General features: G+C 42.3%; 1 protein-coding gene across 1 annotated transcript in view; it reads left to right on the forward strand.

The window, feature by feature from the left end:
• Nucleotides 1-8,681, forward strand: part of nrxn3a (neurexin 3a) — a 532,817-nt gene extending 524,136 nt beyond the window's left edge. Inside the window, 1 exon segment of the mRNA XM_062469812.1 lies at nucleotides 8,668-8,681. The gene's annotated coding sequence lies outside the window, so the exon portion shown is untranslated.
• Nucleotides 8,682-13,659: the final 4,978 nt, after the last annotated feature.

A 13,659-nucleotide genomic window follows, 5' to 3' on the forward strand; every position in this document is an offset into this window, starting at 1 on the left:
CAAGGGGGGGGATTTATGGGCAGCCATAGAAACCCATTGTGACATTGATTGTGGAAACATGTTATGTTGATCTGACTTTATCTGCTGATAGCCTTAAGTAGATCTTGATAAGTTTTAATGGCTAGATATTGCTCTGCCACTCTCAGCAATGTGAATTGCATAGACGTTTCACAACGTCACAGACACCTAAACTTATCTAATGCTGGGTACACACCACAAGATTATCAAGCTGATTTTGGGTTGATTTCCCCCTTCCAGTAATCCTAGGCAATGTCCCGACAATCCTAGGTATTGTCCCGAATATCACCAGATTACTTTATCAAATTTTCCCTTGGTGTGAGGTGTGTTAAGAGTGACTGAACTTGTACGGAAGAACTTTGGAGCCGCCCCGATCGCGAAATCAGAAATCCTGATCTGTGAGGGGAGCCCCGAGGACAAACACCACACACTATAGGAGCAAAACGGTTCAATCTAGGATTTTTTTGTCCTCATATTTGTGGTCTCTCACATTTTGAAAATCTTAAAAGATTAAAAAAATCTTTTAGTGTGTACCCAGCATTACCTGGCCTTTATTAATCATTTTTTGTATCGAGCATTCCTTATCAATATTCATCAGTAAAAGCCCAAAGCACTTTAGGAAAGCTCCCTGCATACCAATTCCTGTGGGGAATTGTTCTGAAGTTAAGGGCCAAATAACTCATAATCATATTGACAAGACACCGAGAAACAAGGTGATGTCGGGGTGATTTGACATGTGGAAAGAAGGATGGGGAAGTGTCCCTGAACAGCGTAAATAGATTAGCATGATAAAAAAAAGATAATTAATGAGGTAAATAAAGTCTCAGGTGACAAACTTAATATGATTCAATTATGGAAATCCATCCCAGGAGGTTTTGGTGCTGCACATGCATGATGACTTGTCAGGTTTTAATTGGAAAAATGGCTGCAACTCCAGTGTAGCTGAAAAGCAACTTCAAATCGGAACACCATACAAAGTCATACATGATGTTGTTCAAGAGTATGAGAGACAATCTTAGATAAGCTTCAAAGTTGATATTGGAACATAGAATCTCTCCTTTTTCCTTTTCCTCTCCCATTTTCACTAGCGTTATGCTACGCTGTGCACATTTAATTGACAGCAATGAAAGTGTACTGGAGGTGAAGTAGACCTGAAAATAAACATCAACAAATGACATTGGACATGAACAAATTTCCCCTGACAATTACCGTAGTCAGAGATAAATTCAGGTTTTCAATCTACACTCCCCACGCTCGTCGTTTGACAAGTTGTTTCAGATTTCAGATGTTTCCGATTTCAGATGTTTCCGATTTGACACCAGCAGGAGACACACTCGAGGCATGATGTCATCGATGTCAAGGTGACAGTGGGGATGACAGCTCGGGGGCTTTGTTTTCTAGTGATGCATCAGCACATGAGACATGTGATGTCTGTGAGCTGACACACAACACACAGTGATGCATCAGCACATGAGACATGCGATGTCTGTGAGCTGACACACAACACACAGTGATGCATCAGCACATGAGACATGTGATGTCTGTGAGCTGACACACAACACAGTGATGCATCAGCACATGAGACATGTGATGTCTGTGATCTGACACATCTAGCCTATAGTCTTTCCTAGAGACAATGGCCGCGTTTCCCAGATTCGTTAAGAAGCTTAACGCGGCCAATATGTTTAGGTGAGGAGAGAGTTTAAGAGGCTTACTAAGGTTGGCCGTGGTTAAATAGTAATTAATGTTTGTCACATTTTTTGAGTAGTTATGAAATAAAAAACTTTTAGTCAGTCATAGTGCTTCCCTCGAGATTAGTGTACCCAAAACACCCATTTTCTTTTTCAAATCCATCGGTTGTATGGTATAACAATTGTTGGTCTCTTTTGGTAATTTGTTGCGTAACTAAGTGCCAACAAGCTAGTTGATATGACCCAAACCGACTACTACACCAAATAATTTTATCCTGGACGAACAAGGGATGATGTTTATGCTTTCGTGTTGCAGGTAGAGATATTTTGATGGAAATCCAAACACAATCCCATACAAAGCACTGGTTGCATCCACCATACATTTTTTACCAAATCGCCCAAACCCAGGTTTCATTATGTGAAAGTTTGAAACCATTCATTATTCATGACATTTTAAGTGGAGTAGCAACAAAGGGGTATTTCTTATTTTGACAGTGGAACTTATTTTTGGCTGTGATGCTAACTAGCAGCTACATTGTCATATGGATTTGAAAGAAGCAACAGACTAAAAAGAAAGAGTGAAGAAAAAAGAAGACTGGGTGTAAAAAAGTAAATTTTGAAAAACTTTTTATGTACGAGAACTGCAGGATGGCATAAATTAGGACACAACAAGACAGGTACTACTACTTCTATAAAGGATTGCCTGAGGGATCAGGTAGGAAAAATCGTAGTTCTGAGTTTTGTTCTGGCTTTCTCTGACAGGCGATAGTTTCGCTAACAAGCTGACTTGTTTACTAGCCCTGAAAAATCCCTTCAGAAAATGGGTGAGGATGAGCTTTGTCCCAAAGCTAGGCCTCAGAGTCAAAACGTGGACTGAGAGGCCTCAGATTGCATACAAATTACGTGCTGTGCTCAGGGGAATGCAATGAGCACACTTCCTGTTTAGGCACTGGTCCAAAATGCTTGAGGCTTGTGCAGACAGATGAGAGATGTGCTCATTCTATGTCAGAATTTAGGCCATTAAACATACAGACATGTGTGATCACAAACAATACAACAGTTATTGTCAAGCTAGCTGCCTGGGAATCTATGCAAAAATATTTTCTCTGCATATTTGGAATGAGCCAATGCTTTACTTAATAACACTTACTTTACCGAGTTATACATATTAACTGTAAAAACCTAAACAGCACCATGTGAAATGGACAACACCTTTGTAACCGGGTAGCTTTAGGAGCTTTTAGGCAGCCCACAGCTGACGTGCTGTTTCCTTAATGAGGCCCGCGATGGTTTAAATTGGCGTGTACCGGAGGCAATTAGTTGCTGGGCGGTTTACCTAATGCTTAGCTCCGAGTGATTCAGCGACAGTCTCCTAAGCTGAATGTTGATGGTGGACAAGCGTGGAGTAGTGGGGTAACAAACTCAACAGCCCTCGGTATGTTTGGTTAAATAAGTCAGTAAGAACTTTTATGTACTAATGCTGTTGTATGTAACCAATACGGGTATTTCTACCACAGGTAGTGTGGAGCGACTGCCACTGTTTTTCGTTTTGGTTTCTTTCTGTTATCAGTTTTGTCTTTGTTTAAGGGGCTGTTTTCTGTGCTTATTGTTTTGGGGTTATACCTCTTTTGAGCCTAGGTTGTGTTGGGCTTGCTACCCTGATGAGTAAGGTTACCGTGAGTGTTTATTCTATAATGTCTACTGGTTGCTGTAATATTTAGATGTGGCTATATATATTTGCATCCCTAGATCTCATGTGTCTTAGTATTCCTCAGGTTGGGGGCAGGCTGTTCTAGGCCGAAGGCCCAAGCATAGTAGGCCCACAATTACACCCCTGCCCTTTAGTGTTTGTTATTTTTATTAGAGAGTACCTTTTGATTTAATACTGTGTATTAAATAAACATGGTATATTTTGATACCACTGCTCTGCTTCGAGTTCATGTTGAATGGACAGGACACGTGTAGGGAACCTAGCCTTAGTTAAAGTATGCTCAACTGGGGGTCTCTCACCCCATCTGTGAAAGTGGTGTAGTCGGAAGAACCCCGCCACACCTTGATAAGGATATCTGCAGTAAAAGGAAAAAGGAGGCTTTATTATTATTCGCAACCACTAGCTGTTTCATTGAGAAGTCCACCCTGTTATTATAATGACTGCACTCTTCACGGTTCAGGCTCTGGTCGGTGTTTGTTTTGAAAGAGGTTGAGCCTCCATTGAACCATAGTCCCGGGCCCTGTTATTTTGGAGAAAATGTTTTAAATACATAAAAGTTCGATAAGTTTAAATATTATAACCCCAGAGTCAATGGACACTTCCCTTTGGCTGCATATATCAGGAGAGATATTCTAACATGCATTCAAACACTACTAGGGAGGTCACCTGAAACTGAGTTTCCAAAGTACCCAGTACTGGATTTAACAATCAGATTGAAATGAAATGGGCACGATGCATGTTATTATTCAGTATATCAGTGTAAATTGTTTGGTTCATTACACACCTGCCATCAAGAAACCAGATAATGCAGCCGACCAATCACGCATGTGGCTACTAAAACCAAGTAACCTTGTTGGTCTTGTTATTAAACCACTGCTGTTATCTTGCTAAAACTCCATTACAAACCACAGGAGTCATAACCACTATGGCATTCTAAGGGTTGCTAGGGAATTAAAAACGTCAGCACCTTGACTAAGATTGTAGCGTACTGAGATTTTACTTTAATTTAAATCTAAAGCATTGGAGGAAGACTCAAAGGATAAACAAGAACTCTCGCCTGCCTTGTTTTGACAAAGTCACAGTGGGAGTTCTGTCTGTGTGAGGGGTCTCCCTGTCTGTGTGAGGGGTCTCCCTGTCTGTGAGGTGTCTCCCTGTCTGTGTGAGGGGTCTCCCTGTCTGTGTGAGGGGTCTCCCTGTCTGGGTGAGGGGTCTCCCTGTCTGTGTGAGGGGTCTCCCTGTCTGGGTGAGGGGTCTCCCTGTCTGTGTGAGGGGTCTCCCTGTCTGTGAGGTGTCTCCCTGTCTGTGTGAGGGGTCTCCCTGTCTGGGTGAGGGGTCTCCCTGTCTGTGTGAGGGGTCTCCCTGTCTGTGTGAGGGGTCTCCCTATCTGGGTGAGGGGTCTCCCTGTCTGGGTGAGGGGTCTCCCTATCTGGGTGAGGGGTCTCCCTGTCTGGGTGAGGGGTCTCCCTGTCTGTGTGAGGGGTCTCCCTGTCTGGGTTTCATGTCGCGTTCCTTAGCGCCTAGCCGCTGGTGTCAAACTCTGAAGTCTGACAAATCTGAAAATATCGGTAAGACGGAAGGAACTTTAGGAAAAAAAAACTTTCAAATGTGATGTTACTTTTGTGAAAACTTTACACTAAGTTTATGGCAGTTAATAGACAAGCAGTTGATGATGTTAACATTTTGTGGGTGAGCTTGTTGACCTTTTAAGACCAACCCAACTCATAAATGTCACGTATACTTTACTCTAGGACCAATTAAAATACGTCTTCAAATGTCTGTTTAGATTGATTTGAAATTGTGTACGTGGAGATACAGTGTCTGTCTCAGTGACGTGGTGTCGGCATGTCTCAAATTGTACAAAAACTTCAAGTCAGCCACCCTTCGACGCCGCCAGCACCGCATGAAGTCGAGCACACCTTTTGTCTCTGTCTGTCTCTGTGCTGTCTGTGTGTAGGGGGATGGCTCTAGGCTCCAGTCATCCAGTCCATGTCTTCCACCTCTCCAACTAAGCCTACACACCTGTGACCCGTCAGCTCATCCCCAACTGCATTTTCATCTTCAGTTTTCACCCTGCGCCTGTCTGTTACACCACTTCTGACACCTGTTTGTTTGCCATGACTGCTCATAGCGTTAGATTCCTAGAGTTTGTATTTTGAACCTTGTGTTTGTCTCCTGTTCAGCACTCCTCATCCCTCCAGTCTGCTAGCCTTGCCGCCTGCCCTCATTCTCCGCCAGCCAATCCCCACTTAAGTTTGGTCCTCATCTTCTTCTTCTTTTATACTGTAAATAGTTGGCCTACGTGTGTATTGTCTTGATAATTGAACTTGTATGCAAGTAAAACATTTTGGCACGTTTCTGAACTAAATATTTTACTGGCAATTGGAGGCAGTAAGTCAGTTTTGTTAATATTGCTGACCTTTTGACCTTTAAACAGGGGTTTAAAGGTCCACAGGGGTGTGGATAACATAAGGACACAGAAAGACAACATTGTCATTAAATTGACAAGTAGTAAACATTACATTTTATGTATACAATGAATTTAGAACTTCTGGAATTCAATGGAATGTATCTTGCATAGACAAACAAGCACATTTTGTTCTTTAGTTTAAATATAAAAGCCAGTCCAAAGCAACCACAATACAAATGACTCAGATTACTCTGAAAAAGCTGTCTGAAGTGAATATAAACCCAGGTGCACAAGTATGATTACTTCAACACCCTTAACAGTAAGCCACCTATTTCAAACACACTCTCCAATCACCGGGCTTTCTCGCTCAAGTGGCTGAGGCACAATCCCCTGAATCAGTGCTAATGGTTAACTAGCCAGCAAGTGTACATTTGAGAGTGTAGGGGTTCAGAGGGTGTGTGTGGCTGGCTAAACTATTAAAGAACCATCCCACTCACATTGGGTGAAATAGGCGAAACGTTTCAGCAGAACCCACTCTCTCCCCCCCCCCACACACACACCCCTCTTGGTATCTAGATGTCCTTATGACCGGGGGAGTGGTGCGATGAGGCTTATTCCAAGAAGTGGAGAGCCTCACTCCACGAGCTGCGGTGCTCAGAGGTCGCTGTGCTGGACCTCCCCCTGAATGTGTGCGTGTCACGGGGGTTCAGAGAGGCACTTGGCTGTGGAGAACTGGGACCTACGGAGAAAGAGATTGGGAAAAGAGGAAGAGCGCAAAGAGAGCAAAGAGAGAGAGAAATACGGCAATGCTAGAACGACATTAGCAGGGAGAATGGTGCAAAGGAGAGAATGCAGCAAACAGGAGAGATGGGTCGAGCTGACGAGCGCGCGGCAGGGTGGAGAAAGACAGATGGAGGAAATAGCAGATCAAAGGGGTTAAGGGGGAGAGTGACAGAGAGATGAAGAGAAAGAAGGGATAGAGAAATAGAGTTCCAGTGGACCGCTCAGTCAAACCTCAGCAGTGGGTCTAATGAGACGCCAATGGGGAACCTTCATCTCAGTGTGTGTGTGTGTGTGTGTGTGTGTGTGTGTCTGTGTGTTTCAGGGGGTGGGGGAGGGGAGAGCGGGAGGGAGGGAGGAAGACACACATTCTCAGCGCCATGCTTTGCATGGTTCAGTGTATGATACCTACAGCTGAATTGGCACATGTTGATCTGAAGAGGCTGGAACACATGCTTTATGTTTCCCCTTATGCTCACAGTACCATCAGTGCTTTAGTCCTCTGACAGCACGCAGTGTACATTCGCATAGCCAATCGGTACATATGCATGCATAGAAATCCGAAAACAAAAGCCTTTGCTCAATCATACAATGCATATGTCCATAAGAACAGGCATGCATTATTGGAACATGGACATGGAACAGATAGCTATGGGGAGGTATTACATTGCAATGTTGTTAAAGTAAGCATTGAGTTGTCCAATAATTTACACATACACATGTCAAGATCAAGATTTGATTATTTGTCACATACATGATTATGTGCTGTTGTACCTGCAACCACTTAAATAAAATATAATAAAAGCATACCAAAAGAGACTATACAAATAGAAATAGATAAATTACAATAAATATAATAGAATAAAATAGCACACAGCAGTATTTCAACGCTTTGAGTTGAGCAGACGGATGGCCTGAAGGAAGAAACTCCTCCTCATCCTCTCTGTGTTGGCTCTCAGGCAGCGGAACCCATGTCTGTGAGTGTACATGATCCCCCCCCCTCAACACACACACACACACACTCTGGCTCTAGCATTGTGAAAAGGAGTTGTGTGTTGGGTAGGGGGAAGCTTCTCTATTTGTTACCTGCTGTCAGCTAGTCCAGGCAGAGACACAGACGTGCTTGGAATGACAAACTTGGCCAAATTCTCTGGAGCATTAGTAAGACAGAAACTACAGCAGTCCACACAGTTGAATCTTTGGAAAGTGGAAAGTTACCCCTTGATACAGGAACTTATGAAGACACAGTTCCCATGTACCGTGTACCAAGTCAAAAAGACATGGCTCCCACATACTGTACCAGTCATAAAGGGACTACAACATCCACACACATTGTCATTTTAGCACACGAGTGGCAACCACACAAGCCCGGACCTTAAGTCACCCCACTATTGGGAAAATCTGTGACAGACGAACAGATCCCGAGGTAACTGAGTATTATAAAACAAAAAGTTTAGTTTGAGATGAGGTGTATATATTCTACTTTTAGTAAATAGAGCTCATAACAGAGCTTAGAGCTTTAGATCAGCAATTATGCTTTTGTTGTAATCATGGATTTAATTTGGGTATGGTATAACTCATATGAAAGCATATCATATAGTATTCATATATTAGGTCAATCAAGCTTGTATGAATAATAAAATGATTGTACATTACCCACTGTAACTTCTCACAACACAAGGGGAAATTAGTTTGACTGTTTGTGCTGCAATCATGTATTTCTTTTAAAATTATTCATGCATGTTTAATGCATACTGCATGTCCTGTGAGACAAAGGTGACCTTGAGGATGGTTTATGTATATTTGCATATTTATATTATTCCAATTTTGCTCAACACCTACCATGGCTTATGCTAACATAATTTGTCTCTTTATATATCGTAGATACGAGTCTTCTGTGCTTTACTAATTGAACTTGCTAGCACCCAGGAGTTAGTGGCAAGCAACCAGCCACATGACCCATAACACATGCACCCGCTTTCACCACCCTCTCGTCAATATTGTTGATTTTCTTCTGCTAAGAAAGTGAGAGAGTTCAAGATAGAAAGACAGAGATGAAGAGTGAGAGAGAGAGAATATGTAAACCTTCAGAATGAATACATGTCTGTATTTATCTCCATTGATGTATAAAGGCAATTACGACTTTAGCTGGAGGACATTTCTTGGAGAAAATGATCTTCATGACATGTTATTGATTGCTGGATTTCCCCACCTTGTAGTGGTATACATGCATTGTGACCTGCAACCAATTCAAAAGACTCTTCAGCTGTACGCATTGGAGGGCGCCCTAATCTGCAGTATTTGGCATCTGACAACTGTGACTAACTGCCGAAACAACTTCTATCGACCCTTTCCTTGAGGGCACTGTTCCTTTATAGACTCGTCTTTAATACATCTCTTCTTCTTTTTTCAAGAGGAGTTCGTTTTACTTGGCCTGTGTGATTGCTGACTTACGTTGGTGTAAAAAAAAAAAAAAAAAAAAAACCTTATTCAGTCTATCTTAACCTATCACACCAAGTCCACACACAGCAGATCATTTTGGTGTTTTCATGGCAGCCTCTGCACCATTTTGAATGAATACAGACCTAGACAGCCTCCTTTTCCTGTTCAGACAGAAAAGGTTCTAAACTCAGAGACTAGGTGGCAGTGCTGAGTAAGTGTTCTTTATATCTGAAAGGGCATTGCACTCACTGACCAGTACAAACTGGATTAGGGGGATAATCCCGATTTAAATGGCTTTCTTATCTTTTATTTAGAAGTATCTGTTTTCACTGAGCCGCCCCAGACACATCACACTGATGTTTTGAATCAAAAATCATGAATAGAGAATAATTTGATTTTGAAAGCCGTATCACTTGAAAATCCTCCTTTGTCATGGGGGACAACATGTGGCAGGTACTCCACAAAGCGTTTTTCAATTGATTAGAAGGCTTCATCTTCTTTGAGAGTAGGCATGTTTGTATAACTGGTCAAATTACTTTAATCCAATTTGCACGGGTAATCAAAGCCTTGGGGATGTTAATTGAAATTCAACCAACTGATTATCCTCAATGTATGTTACACACTATTGATTGCTCTCAGTTCAGCAGTACATTTGGTGAAATCAACATAATAACTTGGGGCAACCTTTGCTTCTGCAATGAGCAAAGAGGATCCCAGCAGTACAAATAAATTATACTGATCTATGGCAATATATTTATGGTTAAAGCCTCATGAAGGATATAATCCTAGATTCATCTGCTTGGCCTTTCTTGTCATCCTGAGCACATACATCTCCTAGGATTAAATCAGACACCTCAACCTCAATCCCTTTCAGTGACAAACATGCTCTATTATTTAGAATCTGAGAAACCTAGAGCCACATAGGATCATCATGTGAGTTTACATGTCCTAGAAAACAATCACAATTCTTGAATGTACATTTCCAAGAAAATATATATTTTTTAAACTTCCTAAGGTGCAGTTTATCAGTGACAAATAGGCTTTGTGTATTTATTTCACATTCCATTCAAGAGCAGTCTCACTGAACCTAGTTACTTGGTTACAGCCACCCTATTCACTAAAGCCAGGAGTAAATCTTTCTTTATCTCAATCTATCTGCCAAAGGTTTCCCACTATTGGAACGTGACCATTCATAGTCAGTAATGGTCTTTTTATGGTGAGTGACCCAGCCTGTTTACAAGTTGCAGTGTTACTGTTGTAGGAATACATTGACACATGTGGCCATAACTCAGGCCTTCAAAACCATGCAGACCATCATCAGTTACTACTTCATCCATCTCCTCTGAGAGGGAACCCCGTGGTGACCCACAGATAAATTGCGTGCGAGGCCTTGTGGATCTCTCCAAGGACAAAATTAGATCGGTGTGCACCTGTCAAAGTTCATGAAATATAGAACCAAAGGTGCCGGTGCTATAGGGATACGATGGAGCAAATAGGCGTTATCGCAGGCGTAGGAATGTTTCAAGTGCGCCCTCACGTGGCACGTGACATGTTTGTCCATGTGTTGCATTGGAGGCTGACATTGACAACACATGGTGATGCCAAAAGACATGAATGAAACATTCAGTGTAGTACATCCGGCATTCAATGTCAAAATAATGGACTAGCAGCCGAGTAACACAACCATGCTGGATGCATGTTGTCCCATTGTCTGTACCCTTGCCTATAGCTCACCTTGAGAGCACACTGTGGCTAGCAACAGCTGAACTGCTGCAAGATAATGATGACATGCCAATGCACTGTCTGTGTATGTGGTCACAGAACGCATGGTTATGCATGCAATACGGTTGGCGTGATTGGAGCAGGTGGGGGTTCTAGCACATAGGCTAGCAGGGGTGCTCAAGCTTCTGGCACTCGTCGATGAAAGGGGGGGGGGGGGGGTGGCGCTGGTGTTTATTTACTACCAGCCTTGCACGGTGCTGGACTCCTACACAGCTCTGGTGCACCCTGGTGCACTGTACTTCATCAGTGTGCAAGACCGCACACAGAAAACAGTGCAGTGGAGCGTGTTCCTTTGATGCCTCTCTCTGTATACATGCAAGGCATTGTGGGGCACCTGGGGAACGGTGGGAAGGGAAAGGGGGAGGGGATATCCACAGCTGTAGCTGATACTTTTTTGTGTCTATCCGTTCATCCTCTCTATGGACACAACGAGAGAAAGATTACTATTCTATAACTGCAAGGTTGTGAGTCCTCTTTGCATAGCCAAGCCAGCCATACTGCATTCCCCACTCATCATCTCACTTTTGGGGATTTGCAGGAGGGAGAGTGACTAGAGTATGGGCACACTAGAGACTATGGTTGGCTCAGATCATAAAGATTCCAAATGAATGAGGAGAGTTATTGCGCCAGCACATGACTGACAGTTTAGGAAGCAAACTTGAGCAACAGAAGGTTTGGTGTTCAAATCCCTATTGAGGGAGTGTGGCAAATTATTTTCGTGAGGCTATCACCCCAGTATAAATGGTGAATAGTCAGGCATTGAGAATCGATGATGACTATGGCAATACTATGGATATGTAACTTCAGATTTGTAGAGCTGAAGAAATGATTCCGCTCCAGCACTACGTACTTGATAAAACTGTTCAGATAATTCTCAGTCTACATACATTTACGTTTTACATTTAGTCATTTAGCAGACGCTCTTATCCAGAGCAACTTACAGAAAGTACAGGGACATTCTCCCTGAGGCAAGTAGGGTGAAGTGCCTTGCCCAAGGACACAACGTCATTTTGAACAGCCAGGAATCGAACCAGCAACCTTCTGATTAATAGCCCGACTCCCTAACCGCTCAGCCATCTGACCCAGGATAGCATTGAAGTTGGTACAAAAACGTGGCAGCTTTAAATCATTTGAATTGGCTAAACCATTCAAACTTTACACCCTTCTTGGACTTTCACAGTATTTGTTATATTTCCTTAAACATTGTTCCTATCTATTCCATGGGCATGAGACCTCCTAAATGGTCCTTTTTGATGAATGAAAGTGGCTCTCTTGAACATCATATTGATCAAATACAATGAAAGATTCTTCAAACTGTCATAGGATACATTTAATTCTGAATATAATTCCGGATTAAATGCATTCATTTGATAAATATGTAGGCTTAAAAAATGCAACAAAAAGAGAAGATTTATCTTATTTAGCTTTGCACGGTTCAAAACCGCTAACACCCCTGGGTCTTTGTTGTACACTGAGGAGCCAAGGTTAAATTCTTTGAAAAAAACAACAGCACATTTTAATTGAAGAAGCATGATTTGAGAAAGTGTAAATGAGAATCCCAGATAATCTCACATTGCACCAAGTAAAAATGAAACAAATCATATTTTATTTCCCTTGACACAGAAAAATGGATTACACTTATTAAGTGTTTCAAGAAATTAGTCGAAAAGTCACAGGGAGCAGCGAACAGATCTTTCAGAGATACAAGTGTATCTGTACCAAACACAGTGTAGGGAGATCTGGGAGGCCTCAGTTTAGCCTTCAGGCAGGCACAAGCCACCAGGCCTCAACCGAGGCCAGCTGTGATTAGAATTGGGCAGTAAGTAGCAAGCCCTTACTGCCACAGCCAGTTGATATCCTCACACTGCTCAACACAGTGGGCGGAGATGAGGAATGGGAAACTCGGCATGAAAGAAAGAGGGAGGGAAGATGCTAACAAGAAGCCACAAGTGTCTAGGCATTTTGCTACTTTACCAATGGAGGGTTACAAGGAATTTCTATACATGTATTGGATTTGTGCCATGGTTGCTTTCAAGAGGTTGTAATGTGGGCAATCTGGGTAGCCAATTAGACAGTATTGTTTAGGCAGACATAATTATGACATAGGAGTACACTTCAACTGTACATTTTTATGTTTTATTTGATGTTAGAGGAAGGCAGTCACGCCAGTGGCAGATTTATCTGTCCAGGATGATAAGTAGATCGGCGGTGCCCTGTTTATACTTTGGTTCTCCTGGTTTACTCTGCCCCAAGTGTTTTCTCTCTGGGAGTGTGTTCCGGTCCTGGCTTTGTCTCTCTATCTCCTGGCTTCCTGCACTCCTGTGTCTCATTGCAATCACTCAGCTATTGTTGTCCATTGTGATCACCCTGCCTCATGTCTTCTCCCTTTGTCAGTCCTTGTCGCTTTGTCCTGTCTAAAAGTATAAGTATTCCTTTCGTGTTCCCGAGTTTCTTGAGAATAAATTCTGGCAATGTTTAGTTAACTGCCTATTAACTTTCAATCTAACCAATAACAATCTTGATGAGTGATCAGACCTACTCTTTGTTTGCTTACAAAGTTTATGTACATTAATACCGGATATTTAGGCTTTTAGTGGAGATTGGTATTCTCGTGGTTTTACAAATAACTCACCACAGTAATGTTTGTTTAAATATGTATTTAGAACACAGGTGCAACTAGTAGTTGTCCATAGTCCACACACTCTTTGTTTTTCTCCACAGCTCATGTTTGAGCTGCAAATGCGACTTGAGACTGTGGACAGTAATCTAAAGATAGCTGTCGACCTGGCATTAGGCAAGCTGTACTGAGAGGTGCTCAGTACAGCTTG

The sequence above is a fragment of the Osmerus eperlanus genome, chromosome 9 (genome assembly GCF_963692335.1).
Source record: "Osmerus eperlanus chromosome 9, fOsmEpe2.1, whole genome shotgun sequence".
NCBI classification, from domain to species: domain Eukaryota; kingdom Metazoa; phylum Chordata; class Actinopteri; order Osmeriformes; family Osmeridae; genus Osmerus; species Osmerus eperlanus.